Here is a 17,206-nt window from a genome sequence, read left to right as displayed (position 1 = left end):
CCGGGCGCCGCCTCTCGGCCTCTCCCACACCCGCAGGCCAGAGGCCAAGGGTGAGGGAGGTGGGACTAGCGCTCGGCCCCTCCCCTGCACCAGAGTCCCTTGGGACTGACACCCAGTCGGGAATCTGCGAGCGGTCAGAGTGATGAGAACCAGGGGTCGCGCACCGAGGGTCCATCAGTGGGTGTGTCACGGGACAGGGGCGTGGTCGGACTGAGGCAGGGGAGGGGCTAAGTCTGGGGGCGTGGTTGCGGCGGGGGCGGGCCCTTAGGAAACTTGAATGTCCGCCCCCGCCGTGCGCCCCGCCCCGGCCTCCGCCTCCGGGTCCCGCCTTCTCGTCCCTTCCTTCCCGGGCTGGCGGCTGCAGCGGGTGTTGGACCTGCGGATCGGCGGCGGTAGCCCACACCTCGCTCCCTCCTGAGCCGGCGGATCCTTTTGTCTCTCTGAGCGGCGAAGGTCGCAGGGCCGACGCGGCGGCTGCGGGCGCACGGACGCCCAAGCTCCCAGTCACTTCCCTGGTTTCAGCCGCTGCTGAACTTGGTCTCGAGAAGCCGGCGGACCGCGTCCAGTGCCGGAGCCGGTAGGAAAGGGGCGACTGCGGGGCCGCGGGGCTGCGTGGAGGGAGCGTGTGTGCAACCGCTCGTTGCGACCCGGCTGTGTGAGTGCGCGGGTGTGTGCGCACCGGTGCTGATGGTGCCTGTTTCTTTGCGTGGTGGACTTGCAGCAGACCGCGGACCGTGGCGTGGCTCTGGAATGGCGTGTCCTCGTGGGGATCGGTGTGCTCGGTGGGATGTACACTTTTCAGACTGCGTTTGTGGAATTGTGTGTCAGGGTGCAGTTGCCAGTGGGGACTAGTGCAGGGCAAGTATGGAGAGGAAGCCGCTGTGCGCAGCGTGGGGGTGGAGGGGTGGGCGTGGGCGGTCAGGCCCCCAGCAAGCTGAGCCCCGGGTTGGTGTCGCTCGGTGCAGTGCGTAGCTCAGGAACATGATGGTACGGTTAGGACCCAACGGGCACAGTGCCTGCCTCATGGGTAGCGGGCATTAATCCTCCCCCACGGGGGGGGGAGGCCCACAGGGTCCACGTGGGACGCTTGTGGGCTTCTAAAAGGGATGGGGACCCACGCGGTAGTGATCAGCTCTGGGACAGTGGGAAAGATCAACCCAGCCCTGGCCTTGCCGTTACCAGCCCTGAGACCTGAGCCAGACACGCCACCTTCTTGGGTCGCAGTTGGCGTCTCTATCTTATGGGCACGGTCCCTCTGGAGCTGTATTTATGGAGCTGAGAACGCACTATGTGCAGTTCTTGACACAGAGTCTTGCACACAGTAGGTGCTCTTCACTGGATTCTCATTTCTTTAAAGAGAAATTTGTTTTGTCTATATTGTGGATGACGCTCTCATTTCCTCCTCTGCTGTGGTTTGTGCCTCCTTCCTGGCTCTAACTTGACAGCGAAAGCTTGGGAGATTCGAGAAAGTTTAGGCGGCTGGGTGCGCTGCCTCCTCTCCTCACCGCGGGCTGCGTGGCACGGCCTTCGCGGGTATGGAAGCCCGCCGTGCAAGGCACCACCCAGCAAAGCTCCTGCGTCTGCGAAGGGTTCCAAAAGCCTGCGACTACAGACTCGGGAGCCCTTTTGTTCAACAAGTGCCTGGGGGGGGGGGGGGATGTCGCTCTTGGAATTTGAGTCGCCGCCGTGTGAAAGTGGCTTTCTCCGTAGACACGCAGTCTATGGCTCCTGGAGCCTTCCTCCCCGCCTAGTCATTGGGGAGGCCACCCTCTGTTCTCCGAGCCACTACCGAGTCCCCCCCAGAGGAGGGTATTCAAACCCTGTTAGGAAAGGCCCCCCCCCCACCCCCAAGTCCCACCTGCCTCTGCTCCTATGCAGTCATCCCGATGCAGGAGGCCGAGATCTGCGTGGCGCCCCTCCTTCCAGTTCCACCCCTTGATTAAAAAAGAAAATAAAAAGATATATTTAATAGTATTAAGACCTGGTAAAAACCCGCACTGCCCTGAATATGCATGCTGTTCTCGACGGTTTGCTCAGCTCACTGCACTTCAACATTTGCTCTGCGCCAGCCCGAGTGGCGAGTGGAGAGTGGCAGTGTGGGGCTGCTGCTGCGCCCTGCCAAGTCCCTCGATGGCTTCCCTTCGCTGCCTTCTTCTTCTTAGGACCCTTCCCAGCTTAAAAACAGCCTTTTAGCAAGGGAGGAACAGAACCTTTTGGTGTCAGGGACTCTCAAAATGGAGCTCTGGTGGGGACTGGGCTGGGCTGGTGATGCCTGCCACCTGCCTTTGTAGGGGATGCTCCTAGGTGCTCTCGCAGAAGCTGGAAGACCTAGCAGGCACAGAGACACGGTAATAGAAACCTCTGGTTTGGGTCCTTTGGTTTGTCTCCAGAGCCCTGAGGTTTTTGTAATGATGGCCATCCAGGGATGTAAAGCTGATTTATCATCCTGATTTGATGTCGGGGGCTTACTTTAGAAAGCCACCTGTTTTGAGCCTTATCAAATGATTTTATATCCTTAAGAGAAAATGGCTTTTGACTGGAATCTTATCTCCCCCAAATCAGATTTAATAATCATTTTTAAAAATCAGTCTGACTTTCTCAGCTCAAAAGACAGACCCAAAAGCTGTCTTGTTTTGTTTTGCTTTCCTGGTTAAAGCCAGCCCTTTGTCTCAAGCAAACCAGTATTTTGGCCTTCGATCTATTTCTGTTTCACTTTTGAAAGCGCCTGTAATTATGGAGCTCTTGAGGTTTTATTGGATAATGTGCCAATGGGAAGGCCCAGGGGCTGTGCCTCTCCCTGTCTCTCAGGATGTAGTGCCACTGCCTAACGTGGATTCCTTTGAGCCCTACTTTTACAGTGTTTCCTAGGTGAAACATAGCTGTCAATGTGTCTTAACAGGTCAGAAGCCATGACTTTGAGAATGGATATCTGGGAGGCTGTTGGCTTGTGAGAGATCAGAGCAGGTGGACAACCCAGATGAACAGGGGCTTGCCCAAACTCTGGCTATATGCTTCCTTATGATCAACAGTGTGGAGGGAGGGAGGGGGGAACAGAGACAGAATGAGAGAACTTGAAGGAATTGTTTTAGATGTAGACCCAGTCTCTCTCTCTGACCACAAGGCTGTGCAGAATTAGAAATTCCCATGGAGGAAGAAGGAATGGGTCCAGGGCCTCTTGCTAGGCTAGCTCCATCCTTACCCAGAGAGGCTGTCTTCTTTTGCTAGGTGGTAGACCTTGTTCTCTTAGGCTTTTTGAACTCAGCACTCAGGATCCCAAGGTTGCCTTCCACATCCAGTTCCACACTGGCGAGGCAGCAGGATGCTTTCTGTGGCTTCCTCTCAAACTTCCTCTCAGACTCTGTATTGCCCCTTAGAAATGGTGGAACTCTGGGTGTACCTGTAATCCAATGATAATCCTAGGCCCTCCCAGGGAGCCCCAGTGTTTACTTGGGATTGAAGGTTAAGCTATTTGGCAACTTGGTTCTTTACCTAGGTTAGGATCTGGTTTGTATTGGGTCCCAAGTCACGCCTGTTTGGTGTGAGGGATGCTTTCAGTTTATGAGTTGCTGGCCCAGGCTTGATGGGGATTATGTATGTTTTTGGAGTTTGTCAGGATCTGATGTAATCGTGCTGGGGAAGGGAGGGCCCATTTGGAGTTAGGATTAGCCGACACTTGGAGCTTTTAATTGTGCTTTGCTTTGCCCCCTTCCCACTCAAACCTTGGGTCATTTGGGGCTACTTTGGGGTGTCTGTGTGTCTTTAATTCTCACATAGTTCTTGTAGTGAGGTCCTTTTAGGTTGGGTTCTTAATCTGTGGAGGATGTAATTACATATGGAGGTATCAGGATGGGCCGAGGGGCTAATCCCTTAGTGCCCCTTGTTCTACGTAAGAGGAGAACAACATTCATTTCAAAACCACCTACTAGTGGGGCAGGTTGTAATATATAACTGCAGGTAATCAATATGGTTTGACAGGTAGGACGTTTCTTCAGTGCTGATGAGCAAGGCGTGAGCTTAAAGAAATTCACACACACACACACACACACACACAAACACACACACACACACACACACGTTAGAGAGCCCTACCTTGATTATGTTGGTTCAAGTAAAAATGAATTTCCAAGGCAAAGCTTTAGACCTCAGCATTTATGAACCATGACTAACTGAACCTTCTCTTCTCCCAGGCTTTCCTGGCTCACCCTCTCCCACCAGCCTGAGGGTAGGAGGCGGCGCTGCTGGGAGCCCTTTTCCTTTACCTTAATGACCCTGGCGCAACACTTGCCAACCTACTGGTTCTGCTTTCCTGGTACCGTATTTGTTTCTTTGTGGTGTTTTGGGTGCAGCCTAAGTTGGCAAGCAGCCAGGAGCCTGGAGGTGGAGGTGCCGGTTCAGCTCTACCTCTTTCCATTCCGCAGTCTTCTCCAGGAGCCAGCAAGGGGCCTCTGACTAGGAAAACGCAAGACTGGTAACCACAACTTGCTGAAGATTCCTATGATCCTAAAGAAAAGGAAGAAAGGGAGTGGGGCTATAGCTCTGTGGTAAAGCTCTTGCCTGCTGTGCCTGAGGCTCTAGGCTCCACCCCCAGGATTGTCAATTAAATTTAAAATGGAGCAGGCCTGGGTTGGGGGTAGGGGAACTCAACTTGCACAGCCTTCATGGATTTTGCTTCAGTATTGCTTCAGTATCTCTGTTGAAACCCTTCCTTGCTCTTAGTCTGCCTCAGCTGAGGATGAGTCCCTCAGTAGGAGTAGCATAGGCAGTGCACCTGCCGAATCCCCTAAACTGGTAGGTGATACACACCTATGTCAATCCCTTGGCTGCAGCCCTGGTTCCAAGATAGGATATAGGGTTCATGATACCCATCCCAGCTGGTCCAAAACTGTGTTGAGCCCACATCTTCTACCTATCATGATAGACAATCTTCTCTCCTCAGCTGTGGAAGCTCTGTGTTGCAGGTAGGGACGAGGGCTCTTTTCTGTCCCTCATTGCTCCTGGTGAATCTTCAAAGTGAATCGGCAATGCCTGCCTCTTCCCCTCAGCCAGAGCCACCTCCTCCCATGTACCGTGCCTTCTGGTGCTCTCGCTATGGCATTGCCACGACCAGCTCTATGTAGGGGTTGCATATTCGGGCATCTCGCTCCCCCAATCAGGTTTGTTCGCTTACAGAGTAAGTGCTATTTCCCATGCCTCCTGTGAGCCTTTTCCAGTCAGGGTCTGGGAAGGCTGGACCTGGGCTTCTATATACTACTGGTGCAAAATTAGGGTCTTAACCTGAGAATGGGGTGGGCAAGTCATCAAAAAGCCTTTGGAGGTCAAGGGACCCATGTAGGGGAGCCCCTGCCCAGGATAGGAGCAAGGGAGCTTCGGGGTGGGGGGATGCCTTCTAAGTGGGAGAGGAGGGGTAGAGGAGCCTGGTGGTTGCTAACCTCTCTCTCTCCTCCAGAATTCTGTAACTACGAGATTCCTACCTCTGCAATGCTGTACTATAACTCAGATAAAGTTATGGCCCTTTTAAGTGTATGGTGCAATGATATTTCTCTCAGTCTGCAGTTACATAACCACCACCGTCGTCTGGCGAAGGCTCCTGAATCTTTTCCGAGTGAGACTTCATGCTCATGGGCAGTGACTCCCCGGCCCAAGCTCTATCCACACAGCCTCTTGTCACCAGATTCCCTTGCTTTACCTTTTCTCCCTCCTTCCTCTTCCTAGGTTTGACTCAAGGGAGCTCTTCCTCGGGGTCGTTTTGAAGTCTTCCAGGTAGAAGTGACTAGAGCCGGGTGCTTGTCCATCTCATTTCTACATGGCGAGCTCTCTTATTGGCTTCCCTGGCCTGTACCTGGCATAGATTCCGAGGACACGCGCCGGGGCTGACTAGGGTTGCTTCCGTCCTGGTTCTTTCATCTACTATCTAGTAGACCGAGTGCACGGCGGAGTGTTGGAATTTGGGGTACGGGGTATATGTGCTTGAGATGCTGTGGGGGCCTTGCTGCAATTACCGTCTCCTTTATGAAGAACCTGGGAAGCAAGTGGCATCAAACTTGTCTTTTAGAGATAAAAGCTGAGGAGTCCCAGAGCAAAATAAAGAGCCTAAGACTGTCTGTGTCCCGAAAGGTGAAGACCCGGAGCTAAGCCAGGGCTTGTGCCCTTCTTTGGTGCGACCTGGCCTGGGCCATCTTCTTGTACGGACTCGTCATCGTTTCCTAAGCTAGGGTAGCACCTTCCGGGGCACGAGTGGTACACAATGTGTCTTCGTTTACCTTCATGTTTGGTCCAGCTGGCAGCAGTAGCTGGATTGTGGCCATGTAGAAAGTTCTCTTGGGATGTAAGTGGCGAGGGTGGGCATCCTTGGGCGGGGGAGTGCTTGAGGATCAAGGTGTGCTCCAATGCTTTCCACATTTCAGAAGGAATGTTCTCCTTGCAGTTGTGGGTACTAAGGAAGCCAGCGGAGGTAGGTACCCTGTTTGACCGGGTGCATCAGCAGAGGCATGAATTGGCACAAGCACCCATGTGAGCAGTGCTCAGACCTGAGACCTCCAGACACACTGTCAGGTCCCAGGCTGCTTCTTTCCCATTGATACAGGCAACTCTCATGGTAGACAATGAAGATGTCTTGTTTCCTTCCATTTGTAAAACAGCTTGGGAGAAGACAGGAACCTCTGGCCCAGCCACAGTGTGTGCTCTCTGGTGTATTGTCTGGGAGGGTTCTGGGCCCACCTGGACTTTCAGAAGAAAGGTGGCAAGTCTGTGGCCACTGTCGCTGGCTAAGCCTCTTTGGATGGCAGCAACTCTGTGCCATTAAATATTTTTCTTCCAAATTCATGTTGAAGAGACTGACATGTGCATAAAGGCTACTGGAAGGGAGCTGGGAATGTCTGGGTTTGGAGTTTGGAAGACTACCATTTTGGGTCTTCTTGATCTCGTAGCTTCTGAAATCCCCTTCTTGGGTTTCCTCTTGCATCTACAGGGTTGCTAATATTGGGACCTTCCAATATTCCAGATGACTCTGCAAGTTGCTTCTCATGCTCAACGAGGCTGGGCTTCCTGCCCCTTGCCCGGGAGTCTTGGAAAGCCTGTGCTGATGTGTTTTCAGGCCAAGGAGGTTTGCCTGGAGTGTTCACTGTCAGACCCAGAGCAGTGTGCTCACGAATCATACCATGCTCCTTCTCAGTGAGGGAATGCTCTGCCCTCTGCTTTCTGTCTGCAAAGGGTGGTGCTGCCTGGAAGCAGAACCAATGGCAGTCCTCATCCCTCCGTGCCCCTCCCACCCTCACCCCTCCCTGTCACTCCCACCCTTCCCATTTGCTTCCCTGTAAACAATTTTTGGAGGGAACTGAGAACCTCTTAAAAATCAGGGTTGTCTTTTGTTTGTTTGTTTTCCTGTTTACTATTACTATTGTTAATAGACGCTGTCCTTGGGGCTGGAGAGATGGCTCAGCAGTTGGGAGTACTGACTGCTCATCCAGAGGACCTGGTTCAATGTCCACCACCCACATGGCATCTCACAACTGCCTGTAACTCTAAGATTTGACACCCTCAACACATACATGCAGCCAAAAATACAATGCACATAACTATAAATAAATTTTAAAAAATAGATGCTGTCCAGCCTGGGGTCCAAGCAGGGTTTTCCCACACACCCTTGCCCAAGTGTAGCTGGGTAGAGGTATCATTTGTTAAAAACCCTTCCACAGTGTCTGCGTGGGTCCTGTGCTCAATGGCACAGCCTGGATAGGGCACAGCCATGGCTTCCAGGTGCAATATGTGACCTGTAGCTGCTGCCTTGGCATTTTCAGTTAGTGAAGTTAGAAGCTAGCCCGTCTGGGAGACAGCCATGTCAGAACCCTGGCCTGCCTTCATCCTGGAGTCTAGACAAAGGATTGCTTCTCTTGCTGAATCTGACATAGTGTGTCCTGATGGTCCCCTGACCCCACTGTCAGGTGAGATCCTGTAGTTTGGGGATATTAGTGAGAATGGGGCAGATGAAATAAAAGCACAGGCAAGGGGTTCAGGGCCTCTCAGTCAGGGGACCCCACAATACAGGGGTTCCTTGTAGCCATAGCTTGTCTTGGGGAAGTTACTGGCTCTCTAGGAAAACCATGTCACCAGGGTCACTGTTGCCACTTTCATCACTGTCATCCCCACCAGACATTACTATCACTGCTCAGAGTTGTTACCACCACCTATGGCCACCATCAGACCCACCGTTATCATTACTACCACCACAACAGTCATCAGCGTTATTATCCCCACTGTCATCACCACCACCATCATTGTTGTAGTCACCACCACCACCACCACCATCACCACTACCACCACCACCACCACCATCATTGTTGTAGTCACCACCACCACCATCATTGTTGTAGTCACCGCCACCACCACCACCATCACCACCACCACCATCACCACCACCACCATCACCACCACCATTGTGGTCACCACCACCATCACCACCACCACCATCACCACCATCACCACCATCACCACCACCACCACCACCACCATCATTGTTGTAGTCACCGCCACCACCACCACCACCACCATCACCACCACCACCACCACCATCACCACCACCACCACCACCACCACCACCACCAGCACCACCACCACCAGCACCACCACCAGTGTGGTCACCACCACCATCACCACCACCACCATCACCACCACCACCAGCACCACCAGCACCACCACCACCACCAGCACCACCACCACCAGCAGCACCATCACCACCATCACTACCACCACCACCACCTCCACCACCACCACCACCATCACCAACACATCACCAACCACCACCACCACCACCACCACCATCAGCACACACCACCACCACCACCACCATCACCACCATCAACCACCACCACACATCACCACCATCACCACCACCACCACCATCACCACCACCACCACCACCACCATCACCACCACCATCACTACCATCATCATCATCACCACCATCATCACCACCATCACCACCATCATCACCATCACCACCATCATCACCACCATCACCACCATCATCAACCACCATCACCACCACCACCACCACCACCACCACCACCACCACCATCACCACCACCACCATCACCACCACCACCATCACCATTGTCATAATCATCACCTAGTCTCGGCATTGATTCAGCCTTTGGGCCATGTTCATGCCTTGTGGTTATGGGTAGTAGTTATGAGGGACCTTGCATAGGATGACTATAGGTATAGATATTTCGAATGGATGTGTGGTGGAATATTATTCTGAGACTGGCTCCAGAATTATTGATCAGGAAGCTTCTGGAAAAAAAAATCCATCCAGTTTTTTCAGGCTAGCGTTGTCTGGCTTGTGTGTTCTCTATGCCCCTCTAGAGAGCCTAGCTGTACTGCTTAGGCACTGTCTGCCTACCTGTCCCGAGGCAGTGGGCCTCTGAAGCTGGAACCCTGTAGATTCCTCCTGGTTGGCATTCCCTTACTGGCATAGATCCAGGAGCACGATGGATGCCCAGATGTGTGCTGGAGCAACCCCCACTTTCTCAACTATAGGATGGTGATTGCATTGAATTATTTAAAATCTCCACAGCTTGCCTGAGGGGCTTGCTCTGCAGGCTTGCGTAGCCAGGCCAGTGCACTAGTGGCATGTCCTATGTGTGTCACTGATGGGTGTGTGTTTGTTCTGGGCATTTGTTAAAACTGACATAGTGGTCTGGGAGCCATCGAGACTTACGGGTTGCTGAGATGACCCCTGTCCGGCTAATGTCTGGCTTTGACTTGGCATAGGAAGCTTTACTCTCTAGATTTCAGTCCCCTCATTTGTCAAATGAGGGCTTATGGCTGGATAAGTTCCAAATACCCCGTCAGCTCCACAGTTCAGGAAAAAAAAAATGGTTTAAAAAAAAATGTAAGCATGTATGGTAAGACATATCCAGCGAAGAGCATACTGAGAAATTTATGTAGCTAGACTGACTGTAGAAAGAAAGAAAGAAAGAAATATTAATGAAGAACCTTGTAGAAAATGCAGACACCTTGGCACCCGCAGTGTTGAGCGGCGGCACAGCAGAAAGTGACCCTGGGAGGGGACCCACGAGTGGGGCACAGGCAAGACAGAAGCAGGAGTGGGGGGTGGAAGCCGGGGAGCTGAGCTCTGAGGCTTTTCTCTGCTGGTGCCACCATCCAGCCTTTGCCCTTAGCTCCCTGGCAGGTGGGACAACAAGGCAGGGCTCCTGGGAAGGAGGTGGACGGCAGCCTTGCCCACAGTGGGAGGCCACCGGAGGTTTGCATGTAAGCTCAACCCTTGGGCTCTGGACTCAGTGCCTTATTTAGAAGCTGTGTACTGTTCCCACTGGAGGCTTTAGCAAGGAAAGCCACCGGCGAGGATGCGGTCCTCCTCATTCTAATGACAGGTTTTCATACTTGGGAGAGTCTATGCTGATGATCTAAGAGACTGGGAGGCGGTGCTTCTTATTGTGATTAATTGTTAATTAGGGAGATGGCAGCTCCATGAAGTATTGCATAGGACAAGTAATCATACTATTCAGACCAAAGTATATTTAGTGATGTAAAACTCTGACCAGATTTTGCTCCAAATTGATCTTGTGAGAGAACTCCTAAGAATTCCTTTAATATTAGCGCACAGTCGGAATGTAGGAGTTAGTTCCTGGAGTTGAACACCGGGAGTTTAAACATTTCCTAAGTATGGGGTTGGGAACCAAAATATGCAATTATACAGACAGCTTCATTTTACTTACGTTTGAGAGGGAAGTCAGAGGAGGCCCATGGGAAGGAGGTGGCTAAACTGAGAAGAACAGGCATTATGGCTGGGAGCTGAGTGGATGTGTCTTTCCTGCTCTTCTGTGTTTATGCATAGTCTGAGTTTTCCGAAAGTCTGTGACTTTTGTAATTAGAAAGAAAAGCAGGCTGGAGAGATGGCTCAGCAGTGAAGAGCACTGACTTGCGTTCTGTTCCCAGCACCCACATGGTGGCTCCCAACCATCTGTAACTTCAGTTCCAGGAGGTCCGATGCCCTCTTTTGTCCTCCACGGGCAGAGACATACATGCAGGTAAACACTCATTCACATAAAATAAATAAATCTAAAAAAGAAAGAGAAAGAAAAGGGAAGAAAGAAGGAGGAAGGAAGGAAGGAAGGAAGGAACGAAGGAAGGAACGAAGGAAGGAACGAAGGAAGGAAGGAAGCTTGGTTGGCTTTTAAAGGAGCCTTGCCGCAAGTTGTCCTTGCTCATCTCTTCCGTGGCATACTCTCTTTAATTTGTTTACCCAACTTCCTCCTTATCCCCAGACTGTCTGGAACCCGCAACGTCTATACTTGTGACTGTGTGAATTAATGGAAATGTATCATAAACACTCCATTAGAATATGCTAACTCAATCTAAACTCAATACAGAGTAAAATGCATTAGCTGGATTTAAGGGGCACCATCCAGAGTCCTCCAAGAAATCAGCCTTGTCCCTGCAGCCAAGTGCAGTCTGTTCCTGACCCACACTCCTGCACTCCTGCCTTGTTTGTTTGGATTTGGGCCTTCGCTTGTCTCTTAATCTGAAGAAGGCTTCCAGCTCCTCATGCTTTTATATGGAGCATTAGTTTAAAAAAAAAAAACTTACTTATTTTGTATGTGCATCTCTGTGTGTGCAGTGTGTGTGTGTGTGTGTGTGTGTGTGTGTGTGTGTGTGTGTGTGCAGTTTTAGAGGTTAGAGGACAACCTGCCAGGGCCAGTTCTTTCCTTCCACCATGTGGGTCCAAGGCATCAAACTCAGGCCGCTGGACTTGGCAGCAGGCACCTTTATCTGCTGAGCCATCTTGACTGCCCTCACTTGGGGTATTTTAAAGCCCTGGTGCCAGGGGTCCCAGTTCACTTTTCGTTATCCTTCTTCTTCAGATACCGTCTCCTGTCCATCTGCTCATCAGACTGGCTGATGTGCCCAGTTTCCCTTTCCAGAGTAACCTTTTGGGTCCCTGTCCAGCCATTTCCTTATGACCTGGAGGTGGGACCTGCTGGCATCCTGCCTTGGGAACCAGAGGGCTCCCTGTGAGAATTCTTCATTTTCTCCTTTGACTGAGATGGTGCAGGCTTCTGTTGACTGGTGCGGAGCCATCTCAACCTTAGTTTGGGTCAGGCCAGACTTTTGGTGGCATCCCTCCAAAGGCTGTTATTCCCTGACGTTTTTCAGTAGTTCAGCCTGCCAGGGTCAGGCTATTGAATCAGCAGTGGAAAGTGAAGGAGATGAGGCCGCCATAAGAGAAATGGGCTAATATAAAAATTAACTCTAGGGTGAATGAGGGAGACAGGTGTTGGGAGCTGGGCTGCCTCCAGGCGAGTAGCATTGCTGTGGCGTGTGGGAAACCCCGGGTTGCCTGTGCGACCCATCAGTGGCTGCTTATTGTCTCTTGGATTAGATGTGTTTCAAAGCACAGTTTGGAGGCTCAGTCTCTGTATTTATGATATGGAGAAAGAGAACTGCACTTGTCAGCAATATTCCACTGTGCCTGGTGTGGAACTTCAAGACCATCGCTGTAAGGAAACCAATTTTAAGAAAAGAAAGAAACCGAAAAAAAGAACAGGACTCTGGTGTTCAGAAATTGCTCTTCCTCATGCTGGGTCCTCTGGCAATTCCAGCACCAAGGCAGGAAGTCTTCTTGCCCATCACTGAAGACAGGTATGTTTCCATGGCGACCAGGTAGTGACTGGGGTTTCCTGGGTACCCCAATCATCCCAGAAATGGAAGAAGGCCCACCTTAGGCGTGTGCGTGAATGACCTCTCTCGGCAGAGGTGATCTGTTTATTTTACTCGCATTGTGGGTTCTGACGTCATTTTGCTTTCAGCTCTCCTCTGCTTAATTATTGATATAGCCACCCCCCTTCTCTGCCAGAAACACTTAAATGTATTGAGACCATCTATCCAATACAACACACCTTTGGAACCTTTTGCTAGAGCTAGGAAGCTTGTTTAGCGAGAAGGATGAGTTCCCTGTAGATCTCAGCAAATGAGTTCAACCGTTATGGGCTGTGAGCCCAGCCTTGAGCCAGGGCCCAGTACACTATATGAGCTGGGCTGCTGAGTCTGTTATGGCCATCGTCCCTACTTTTCCAGTGTTCTTCCATTCAGTACCTGAGAGAATAGCCTTAAAAGGCCAGGCATGGTGGCACACACACACCTTTAGACCCAGTACCTGGGAGGCAGAAATGGTGGCTCTGTGGTGAGTTCAAGGTCCCTCTAGTTATGTCTAGTGAGTTTTAGGACAGCCAGGACTATGTGGTGACAGCCTGTCTCCAAACAAACAAAAAGTCTCGGAAAACAGAGAGGGGCCAGCAGATGGCTTAGTTCGTAAGGACAATTGCTACCAACCCTAACAACCTGTGTTCCGTCCCTGGGCTTGCATGGTGGAAGGAGAGAATTCACTCTACAGGTAGATATGACTTTTACAGGCAATAAATAAATAAATAAATGTAAAATTGAAAAAATAGAGGTGGAGAGGTTTATTCAGGTTCACTATTTCAGAGGTTTGTATGACTAGTCACTTAGCCCCGTGGTGTGACACAGGAAGTGTTGTGGTTGGGGGGGGGGAAACAAAGGGAGAGGAAGATGCCAGGGTCCCATTGTTCCCTTTGGGGACATGCCCTTGATGACCTACCTGACTTCCTTCCACTAGGCTCCACCTCTTGACGGTTTCACCAAAGCCTGCAGTGTTGCCGTGATTGGGTTTTATCAACATGACCCCAAACCTAGACAAGGCTGGAAAGAGGGCATCTTAACTGAGAAAATGTCTCCATTGGATTAGCCTGTGTGCATTTCTGTGGGCGCCTTTTCTCAATTAATGATTGGTACGGGAGGGCACGTCCCACAGTGGGCAGTGCCGCCTCTGTGCAGGCGGTCCTGGGCTCTATAAGGAGGCAAACAGAGCAAACTGTCAGTGAGCAGCGCTCCTCCATGTCTTCTGCTTCAGTTCCTGCCTCCAGGTTCCAACCCTGACTTCCCTCAGTGATGGAGTGTGATCTTAGCATTCCAAGATGAAGTAAACCCTTTCCTCCATCACAGCAATAGAAACCTTAATTAAGACGGACATGGGTACCAGGCTGGTGGGGGTATTTCTGTGACCAACCTGATCATGTGTTTTGGGGGAGGATTTGGGTTGGAAAGGCCACTGAGTGCGCAAATTTTAACGGGCTGTTTTCTGGGAGCTTGTGTAGTTTCAGAGGGAAGACTATCATGACTGAAACATGTATCAGTCATGTTTTGAGTTAGAGCCTGTGGTTCTGGCCAGCTGGGGCTGAAGGATTGACTGTGATCAACGAGACCAGGACCACTCAAGTGAAACCTTTGTGCAGCTGAGACAATCCATACTGGTTATCTGGGGCTGAAGAGTCAGCCGTGATTAAGAAGAGACCAGCGTCATTGAGAAGTCTTCTGGGAAGTGTTTCCTCAGAGTCAGCACACAGAAGCTGTGGTACAGATGGGTCAAGGCCGTACCTCATGCTTGTCGAGGAACTTCGTCATGTTTAGGAGTCTTCCATGTGGTACAGGTTTTGAAGGCATGAAGGGGTCGTGGAGAGTAGCTGAGGCTTGGCCCTGTGAGAGGCCAGGGGAGGCCATTGGTGCAGGTGCAGCCTCAGTTGCAATAGAAACCCCAGGATTGAGAAGATCGTGGAGAGAGAAGTTATGCTTGGCACCATGTGGCAGGGTCAGAGTCCCTGAAGAGAGTCTGTTGGTGAAGCTGCAGCCCGGTTGCACTGGAGACCCCAGCATTTTGAAGATGCTTGTACCGTGGGATGGCCGCCAAAGGGCAGCCGCAGGTGTCGAGTGCAGCCAGCCTGAGCCTGTGATGAGAACTGTGTTCTGTGGTGGGCAGAGCTGAAGAGGTGGAACTGCACAGGCTTGGAAGATCACGAGGGAGTCCCAGATGTCTGACAGTGAACATTTTTGGACTTTGATTTTGCTTTGATTTCAATTACTCCTCTTGGAGTAAGAAATTATTGAACTTTTTATTTTACAGGAACAAAATAGGGTGTTTTGAGGAGACTGAGCTTTTGAAGTATTGGACAATCTAAAGACTGCGGGGCTTTTAAAGTTAAGCTGTTTTTTTTATTGCTATGTCAATAGACGGGCTTGGGGACGGGACAAGCGAGGAAGGAAAAGTTGTAGTTACAGTGATGGGTCTGTGTGTCAAGCTGACATGGGGTGGGTTGTACGTGTTGCTTTTGTCAGCTTGTTACAAACCTGGACATAGCTGAGAGAATCTTAATTGAGAAAATGCCTCTATAACAGTGGCCTGTAGGCCAGGCATGGTAGCGCATGGTTTTGATCCCAGCACTTGGGAGGCAGAGAAAGGAAGATCTATGTGGTTGGAGGCCAGCCTGATTTCCAAATAAGTCCTAGGGTAGACAGAGCTACACAATGAGATGCTTTTTGTTGTTGTTGTTGTTTAAAGTGGCCTATAAGCAAGTCTGTGGATGGGGCCATTTTCTTGATTAATGGTTACTGTGGGTGAAGCCTCCCCTAGATTATGCCATAAAGCAGATAGAGCAAGCTGCTGTTTCAGTTCCTGCCTTGGCTTCCATTGATGCTGGGCTGTGACCTGTCAGCTAAAATAAACCCTTTCCTCCCCAGATTGCTTTGATCTGGGGGTTTAACCACAGCAATAGAAAAATTAACTAAGTATATGGGCCTTTGGGAGTACTTAGTCTGAGCCATCATAGACAGGGGCCTTTATGAAGATGGTAGGCTCTTGGCTCCCTGCTGACCTGTGGGTGGAGAGGGAGCACATGCCTTGCCAGGATGATCCAGCATCTGTGTGGTGGGGTCTGTTATGATTCCTAGGCATCTCCTGTGTACTATGTCTGCTTGCTTATGGTTATTTTACATACTCGGCAGTTCATGCCTACCCTGGGGAGCCCCCTTCACAATTTCTCCATATCTTTTTTTTTTTTTATTATAATGTAGCGTCTGTGCTACTAGGTGTACTGCGGTCCTTAGTGCCTGAACTACGTTTACTACGCCTTTAGTGCCTGAACTACGTTTACTACGCCTGTAGCCGAGAAAGGGGCTGGCGATTTAAACACATACACACACAGAGACAGAGACAAGGGGATATGGGTCATCCTTGAATTCCCCAAGAATGCCCCCTTCATTGTGTTCCAGGGGAGATTATATATGGATCCTTAACTGATAGCCACGCCCTAGCCAAACCTACCAGAAACCGCTCCCTTACCATCAGAAACTCCTGAGAGTCTCATGCTCAGAGCAGCTGCAAGCACAGGAAAACAAGTTGTTTACTCTGGCAGGCAAGGGGGTCACAGGAAACTCAGGGTCTGGGAGTCCACAGTCCCCAACATTATAGTTTTATTTTCTGTGCATCTGTGCATGTGTATGAGTGCATGTATAAAGGTCAAAGGACCTGCAGAGGGTTCCCTCCTTCCACAGTATGGGCTCTTGGGGTTGAACTCAGGTTTTATGCATGGGATCATCTCGCTGCAACCCCCTCCCCCAACCTGGATTTCTAAAGGCAAACATGAATGATCGGCTGTAGACTGACAGCTCTAGCAATGCTCAGGTCTCTTCCAATACTGGCATTTCCCTTGCTTCTTTCATCCTAGCTGGGGTTTAGCATCTTCCAGTCCATGGGATCAACATCCTTAGCTTCTGTGGTAGAATCTGAGGTGGGTACCTCCCTCTGCCCATGTAAGCAGAGGCTGCTTGTTTGTTCCCAGCTGCCCAGACTTGAAATAATCACACAGAAACTATATTAATTAAAATACTGCTTGTCTATTAGCTCAGGCTTTTTGTACTTCTTAAATTAACCCATTCCTATTATTTTGTGTTTTACCATGAGGCTCATGGCTTATTGGTAAGGTCCCAGGCATCTGTTTCTGTTGGCAGCTACGTCTCCTCGACTCTGCCTACTCTCTCTCAGAGATGTATCCCCTCTGTTTGGATTTTACTCTCAGAGATGTATCTCTGTTTGGATTTTCCTCCTGGCTTTACTCTGTTAAGTCACTGGCCAAAAGCAACTTCTTTATTAACCAATGGCAATAAAGCATATTCACAGACCATAGAGAGAAAGCCCACATCATGCCCACAGGATGCTGCTACACTTCTGTAGCACAACTAGTAAAAACCCAGAGACAGAAATTGGGGATCAACCTGAAGGTCAGAGCAAAACAGTGAGCCACTGGCTCTTACCTCTACCTCAGTCTGAAATGGT

General features: G+C 50.6%; 1 protein-coding gene across 1 annotated transcript in view; it reads left to right on the top strand.

Annotated features, from left to right (window-relative positions):
- The first annotated feature begins 346 nt into the window (after nt 1-346).
- The window catches only part of Hpcal1 (hippocalcin like 1), a 106,412-nt gene continuing 89,552 nt past the window's right edge, over nt 347-17,206 (top strand). The window contains exon 1 of the mRNA XM_038319050.2: nt 347-577. The gene's annotated coding sequence lies outside the window, so the exon portion shown is untranslated. The remainder of the gene's footprint in view (nt 578-17,206) is intronic.

This window comes from Arvicola amphibius, chromosome 2, assembly GCF_903992535.2.
Source record: "Arvicola amphibius chromosome 2, mArvAmp1.2, whole genome shotgun sequence".
Classification (NCBI taxonomy): Eukaryota; Metazoa; Chordata; class Mammalia; order Rodentia; family Cricetidae; genus Arvicola; species Arvicola amphibius.
The sequence above is the reverse complement of the archived record's forward strand: the minus strand, read 5'-3'. Positions and strand labels throughout refer to the sequence as shown.